The sequence below is a fragment of the Canis aureus genome, chromosome 21, assembly GCF_053574225.1.
Source record: "Canis aureus isolate CA01 chromosome 21, VMU_Caureus_v.1.0, whole genome shotgun sequence".
NCBI classification, from domain to species: Eukaryota; Metazoa; Chordata; class Mammalia; order Carnivora; family Canidae; genus Canis; species Canis aureus.
The window spans coordinates 4454807-4460824 of record NC_135631.1 but is presented as its reverse complement, the minus strand read 5'-3'; the positions used below and the strand labels follow the sequence as shown (position 1 = coordinate 4460824).

Below are 6018 nucleotides of genomic sequence, written 5' to 3'. Positions count from 1 at the left end.
CGTGGCTCCCGCCGCCCTTCGCAGCCACGCCTTTTGATTGGGTATCAGGTTCGCCGTGAGCGACGCCATTGGCTGCAGCACCCATCGTTCCTGTGCTTGGCCCCAGCTTTTAGGAGGAAGCGCGGAAGCTAGGGCCGGGGACCCGGGACCGCAGAGGGCTGGGGTCGGGGGCCCTGGGGTTACGGAGGTCGCGAGCCACGTCAGCCCCGCCCCCCGGCCGGCAGCGGGCCGCGGACCGCGTCTCCCCGCGGCGCCCTCCAACCGCCTCGCGCGAGCTGCGCGTGCGCACCAGCCCGGGGGCGCGCGCTCCAGGCGGCGGGCGAGGCGGCGGGTGGGTGGGCCGGGTGGGAGGGGGGCGGGGGTGGGGAGGAGGGGGGCTAGTGGACCAGGGACTAGGGTGAGGGTTAATGTCTGGGAGAAGGCGGTTCCGTTAGAATTTTCGCTCCGGGGCATGCGAGACCCGCGGGGTAAGCCGCACAGAGCCGTGAAGAGACGCGGCAAGGCCGGCGGCCAGGGCGCCCCATGCCAGGCCCGGGTCCACGGGCGGTGGTACCTGGAGCCAAGAAGCAGAGGGGCGCAGATGCTGCGAGAAAAACTGTGGGTGCCCTGGAACGGGCTCATTGTGATCGGGAAGAGAATGGAGCTCCTGGGTAGAAATACACAAAAGCCCAGAATGTGGGACCCAAAGCTTGACTCTGAGGACTGGGGTCTGGAAGATGTGGAAAAGACGGTCTTGAAAGCGAAGTTAGGCCAGAATCAGGAAAGGATGGATGTGAAGCTACTGCACAGTGTAGCAAGTGCATTACAGGCTTCAGCAGGTTTGCGGAAAAGTACCGCAAAGGAGTTGTGGGGAAAGGAAGACGTTAGAGGCAAAATAGACGATGAATCTGAGATACCAGGGACTACCGAAGGGTCTAGGAGGGGGTCTGGGTTTAAAGAGAAGTTGAAGTTTACTGGGGTGGGGACCAAAGGAGGGGACTTGAGATCCAGACCACATACACTCCCACAGAATGAGGAGATGCTGAGGTCCAGTGGAGAGAAGCTGAGTCGAGAGAAGCTGAGGTCAAGCAGAGAGAAGCTGAGGTCAAGTGGAGAGAAGCTGAGGTCAAGTGGAGAGATGCTGAGGTCAAGTGGAGAGAAGCTTAGGTCAAGTGGAGAGAAGCTGAGGTCAAGTAGAGAGAAGCTGAGGTCAAGTGGAGAGAAGCTGAGGTCAAGTGGAGAGATGCTGAGGTCAAGTGGAGAGAAGCTTAGGTCAAGTGGAGAGAAGCTGAGGTCAAGTAGAGAGAAGCTGAGGTCAAGTGGAGAGAAACTGAGGTCAAATGGAGAGAAGCTGAGTGGAGAGAAGCTGAGATCAAGTGGTGAGAAGCTGAGTCTGAGTGAAGAGATCCTGAGGTCAAGTGGAGAGAAGCAGGGATCCAGGGGAGAGAAGCTGGAAAGTAGTGGAAACGATTTGAGATCCACTGGAGATCAACTGCAGTCAAGTGTGGAGAAGCTGGAGGATTCAGGGATGGGAAGCATAAATGAAGAGACAGATGAAAGAGTAGTAGAAGTTGCTGGTGATGAAAAATTGATTAAAGTTACTGATGCAGAGATGGAAATTCCTTTGGAAAGGGTGGGAGGGAGTGATGAAGAGCTAGAAGGGACCAAGGGGGCAGTGGTGGTTGAGGAGGATGTCTTGGGTGGAGTGAATGATACAGCTGATGAATCTGTTTCTATGGAAGAGAGAGAGGTTATAGATGAAGGTGATAGTGAATGAGTTAGATGAAAGATTGAAGCTAAGGAAGAAAAGAGAGGCAGATAGAGGAAGTGTTGTAAATCAAGGAGGAGAAATTAGAGCCAAACAGAGAATTATGGCCCTGAATAAGTAAATATAAGAGAGGAAAGGAGAACATGGGAATGAAGAACTTTTCAGGATGAAGGTGGAGGCTAGGACCAAAGGAAATGAAGAAGAGTGAGAGAGAAATGAAAACATTTTGAGGAGAATGAAAAGATCTGATAATGTGTTGCTACGTCAAGGAAAGGTAGAGATTATTTTGGAGAAGAGCTGTGACTGAAGGGCTTGTTTTGAAATATTTGAGAAATGGGTTTGGGAGGGGCTAGAGGATTTAGTTTAAAAAGTGTGATTGGAAAAAAAAACAAAAAACAAAACAAAACAAAAGTGTGATTGGGTTTATAAGATAGAGAAAATATAGTGAGAAAAATGGGGTATTATAGCAGGATAAAGGGTAGATAAGGTTGTGAAAGAAGATACAAGCTATAGTGAGCAAAGAACGCTTCTGAGAGGATCCTGAAAAGGGATGAGGGGCTCCAAAGTGACCCAAGCAAGAGAAGAGAAAGAAATGAAGAAAAAAAGTAAGAAGTCAAGTCCTATCATAATGATTTATGTAGTTGTGTTTTAAAGTTCTTTCCTTTACTCTTTGTTTGCCCTTCTTCCCATGTAAGTCAATTTTTCAATTGAATGGGACAGGCCTCTCACAGGGCCCTGTATATCTGGACCAGAATATTCCAGATTATTCTGCAGCCAGAATAATTGTTGGGCTTGACTCACCATGATAACTATTTCCATGGGTTTCCTTCACCTCCACACATCAAATCTGAGTTGCTCATACTCGATTTCAAGTTACCTCAATGGTTTGTGTTATTATTTTTTCCATCTTTGACTTAGTTATTCATCTAATCACATGGACTTTCCCCCTTGTGTAAGTTTCTTTTGGAGCTTTCTCCTATAACTTCCACATGCCATCCATCATCCACTTTCATCCCAGGGAACAGAGAAGACTCCCTAAGTGCCTACTGTCAAGACATCAATGTCAAAACTTAGGCTTTTTTTTTTTTTTTAAGATTTATTTATTTATTCATGAGAGATACAGACTGAGAGAGAAAGGCAGAGACATAGGTAGAGAGAGAAGCAGGCTCCTTGCAGGGAGCCCGATGCAGGACTCGATCCGGGATCCCGGGATCATAACCTGAGCCAAAGGCAGGCGCCCAACCACTGAGCCACCCAGGCATCCCAAAACTTAGGCTCTTAGATCCTGTTTGTCTCTTGGATGGGGATGTAAGAAATGACAAAAAGCAGCCATAGATAATTCGGATGAAAGAAATATTTCACCGTTTTCCCTCCATATACCTTTTTTTTTAAGTGGGGAGAGAGAGTGTGGGTGGGGAGCAGAGGGAGAGAGAGAATCTTAAGCAGCTCCACTCCCAGGATGGAGCCCCTTTTGGGACTCCATCTCATGACCCTAAGATCATGAGCTGAGCTGAAACCAAGAGTTGGACACTCAATCTACCGAGCCATCCAGCTGCCCCTCCATGTACTTTTAAAGTCTATAATATTTCTTTATTTTTTAAAGATTTTATTAATTTATTAATGAGACACACACACACACACACACAGAGAGAGGGACTCTGCCTGACGTGGGACTCGATCCCGTGTCTCCAGGATCAGGGCCTGGGCTGAAGGCAGTGCTAAACCACTGAGCCACCCGGGCTGCCCCTCTATAATATTTCTGTGTAGAAATTCATTATATCATAAATGTCATGACACAAATTTATAATAGGGTCATGTTTTTTAAGTTTTCTACATACACTTTGCTGATTTTCCCTACAGTCTCCAACAGATCTGTGAACCTGATGCCATATTTTTGTTCATGTAGTGAAACCTAAAGATGGTTGATTGATTGATTGATTTCATTTGTTCCTTGGCAATTTTTTTTTCTTTGAGTCCTTTGTCCTCTGGGTCTGATGTAGAGTGACTGTCTTCTAGGCTTGCTCCATAGCTGCTTTCCTGGGCCTTTAACACTTTTCTCTGTTCCTCTGTGTTGGATCTGATCTCCTACTGCCTGGATCTTAGATCTTCTCCCTCTTTCTTGTTTTACAGCCTCATTTTGGCCAACCACATTAGCTAAGAGCTTCACAGAGAAAGTGACCATGGGAGGTAAACTTTGTGATACCTTATCTGCCTGAAATATTGATTCTTTTCTCATATTTGATCGATTTATTGCAAGACAAAGAGGAGCAATTAGAGCCAAGCATAACATACTGATGTTGAATGGGTAAATATGAGAGGAAGGGAAAGCATCTGAATCCGTGAGGAGGGAATGGGATGAAGAGCTACTAGGGTTAGCTGTTATGGGACTCTAAGCTGGAAATATTTTCCCCTTAGAAAATGTAAAGTCATTGCCCCACTCTCTTCTAACCTCTGAATGTTGCTGTTTATAATTGCAGTTTTGTTCTTTTTCTTTTTCTTTTTTTAAAGATTTTATTTATTCATGAGAGACACACAGATTGGCAGAGACATAGGCAGAGGGAGAAGCAGGCTCCCTGCAGGGAGCCTGATGTGGGATTCAATCCCAGGACCCAGGGATCACGACCTGAGTCAAAGGCAGATGCTCAACAGCTGAGCCACCCAGGCATCCCAGAATTTTTTGTTTTTGTTTTTTTGTTTTTTAATTTCAACTCCCTTGTTCATTGATTGCTTCTCTTTTTCTATATGGCATTTTTGTTTTTGTTTTGTGTACATGTTCTCTTTTTTTGTTTCTAAGTGTTCTGCTTTTCATATTATTTCCCCTGAATTCTCCTCCCCCTTTTCTTGTGTGTGTGTGTGTGTGTGTGTGTTGGAGGTTTTCCTCAAATGTTTGATCTTACTCTGTGTGCACTGATAGGACTTGTTAATTGATGGTCTTCATTCTTTATTGTTTTATACTGTATTTATCCCTTATTTTCATCTTGGTGGGGTTTGGAGATAAATGTGTGTGTGTGTTCAGTCTGCCAAGTTTGACAAAAAGTCTCCATTACATTTTGATTGTTCTTAATTGATTTCTCAAGGGTAGCCCTGATTTTCATCTTGAAGGTAACTTGCTATTTCCTTTATGAATTTTCCTAGGTGAAAGTGACTAGCACAATGAACAAATAAACCTCGGCATACAGCAAACTGCTACATCAGTTATAATCATGCTGTAATTGCTCTCATCTTTGAAAAAGCACAAAACCTCTCTTGACTCCACATTCCCCTTTACCTACTGTCCTATTTTCCTTGCTCCCTGTGGTAGGCACAAAAGTGACCTCCCAAAGATATACTCACTTTCTAGTCCCAGGAGCCTCTGCATATTGCTTCGTATGGCAGAAGAGTGATTACCTTACATGGCAAAATATGTGATTAAGTAAAAGATCTTGAGAGAAAGAGATTATTCTGGATAATCTGGATGAACCCTAAATGCTATCACAAGTGTCCTTATAAGAGAGAGATAAAGAAGATCAGACACACAGAAGAAGAGGAAGCCATGTGACCCCAAAGGCAGAGGCTGCGCAGATTCAGCTACAAGTCAAGCAGTATTCTGGAGCCACTGGAAGTTGGAAGGGTTAAATAATGGATTCTTCCTTAGAGACTTGTAGAGACTGTGTGTAGCCTTTGCCAACACCTTGATTTTGGACTTTTGGTTTCCAGAACTCTATTCTCCAGAGAGAATACATTTCTGTTTTTTTTTAAGCCATGCAGTTTGTAGTAATTTGTTGTAACAGCTCTAGGAAATGAATACATTCCTTTTATAGCAGAATTTCTCTAAAAAGTGGTCTATGCTTACTTTTTCTAATCTTCTCCATTCCTTTTTATCCAACTTTTTTTTAAAAGATTTTATTTATTTATTCATGAGAGACACAGAGAGAGAAAGAGAGGCAGAGACACAGGCAGAGGGAGAAGCAGGCTCCATGCAGGGAGCCTGACGTGGGACTCACTTCCAGGACTCCAGGATCATGCCCTGAGCTGACGGCGGTGCTAAACCGCTGAGCCACCTGGGCTGCCCAACAACTTTGACTTTTAAAAGAATTCAAACCTATTTGCTTATAGATGTCCAGCATTTTTTTATTTATCTGATTGTGTCCAGATGGTGTCATTTAGTTCATTCTTCTATCCACTGTAGTTCTTATGTACTTGAAGTTGGAGCTATAGGCTCCTGGTTTCTTTCTCTGTAGCACTTATCACCTACTGACTCAGAGTTTACCTTCTGTCGTTGTTTCTTTTTT

General features: G+C 44.9%; 1 long non-coding RNA gene across 13 annotated transcripts in view; it reads left to right on the top strand.

Moving 5' to 3' along the window:
* Nucleotides 1-367: 367 nt before the first annotated feature.
* The window catches only part of LOC144292322 (uncharacterized), a 39491-nt gene continuing 33840 nt past the window's right edge, over nucleotides 368-6018 (top strand). For 9 of the 13 annotated variants that reach the window (XR_013359768.1, XR_013359765.1, XR_013359767.1 and 6 more), the window contains exons 1-2: nucleotides 368-2352; nucleotides 3878-3934. This is a non-coding gene — a long non-coding RNA (uncharacterized LOC144292322). Of the gene's footprint in view, nucleotides 2353-3877; nucleotides 4053-6018 lie in introns of all 13 variants that reach the window. The other 4 variants (XR_013359762.1, XR_013359771.1, XR_013359759.1 and 1 more) reach the window with 4 other exon arrangements.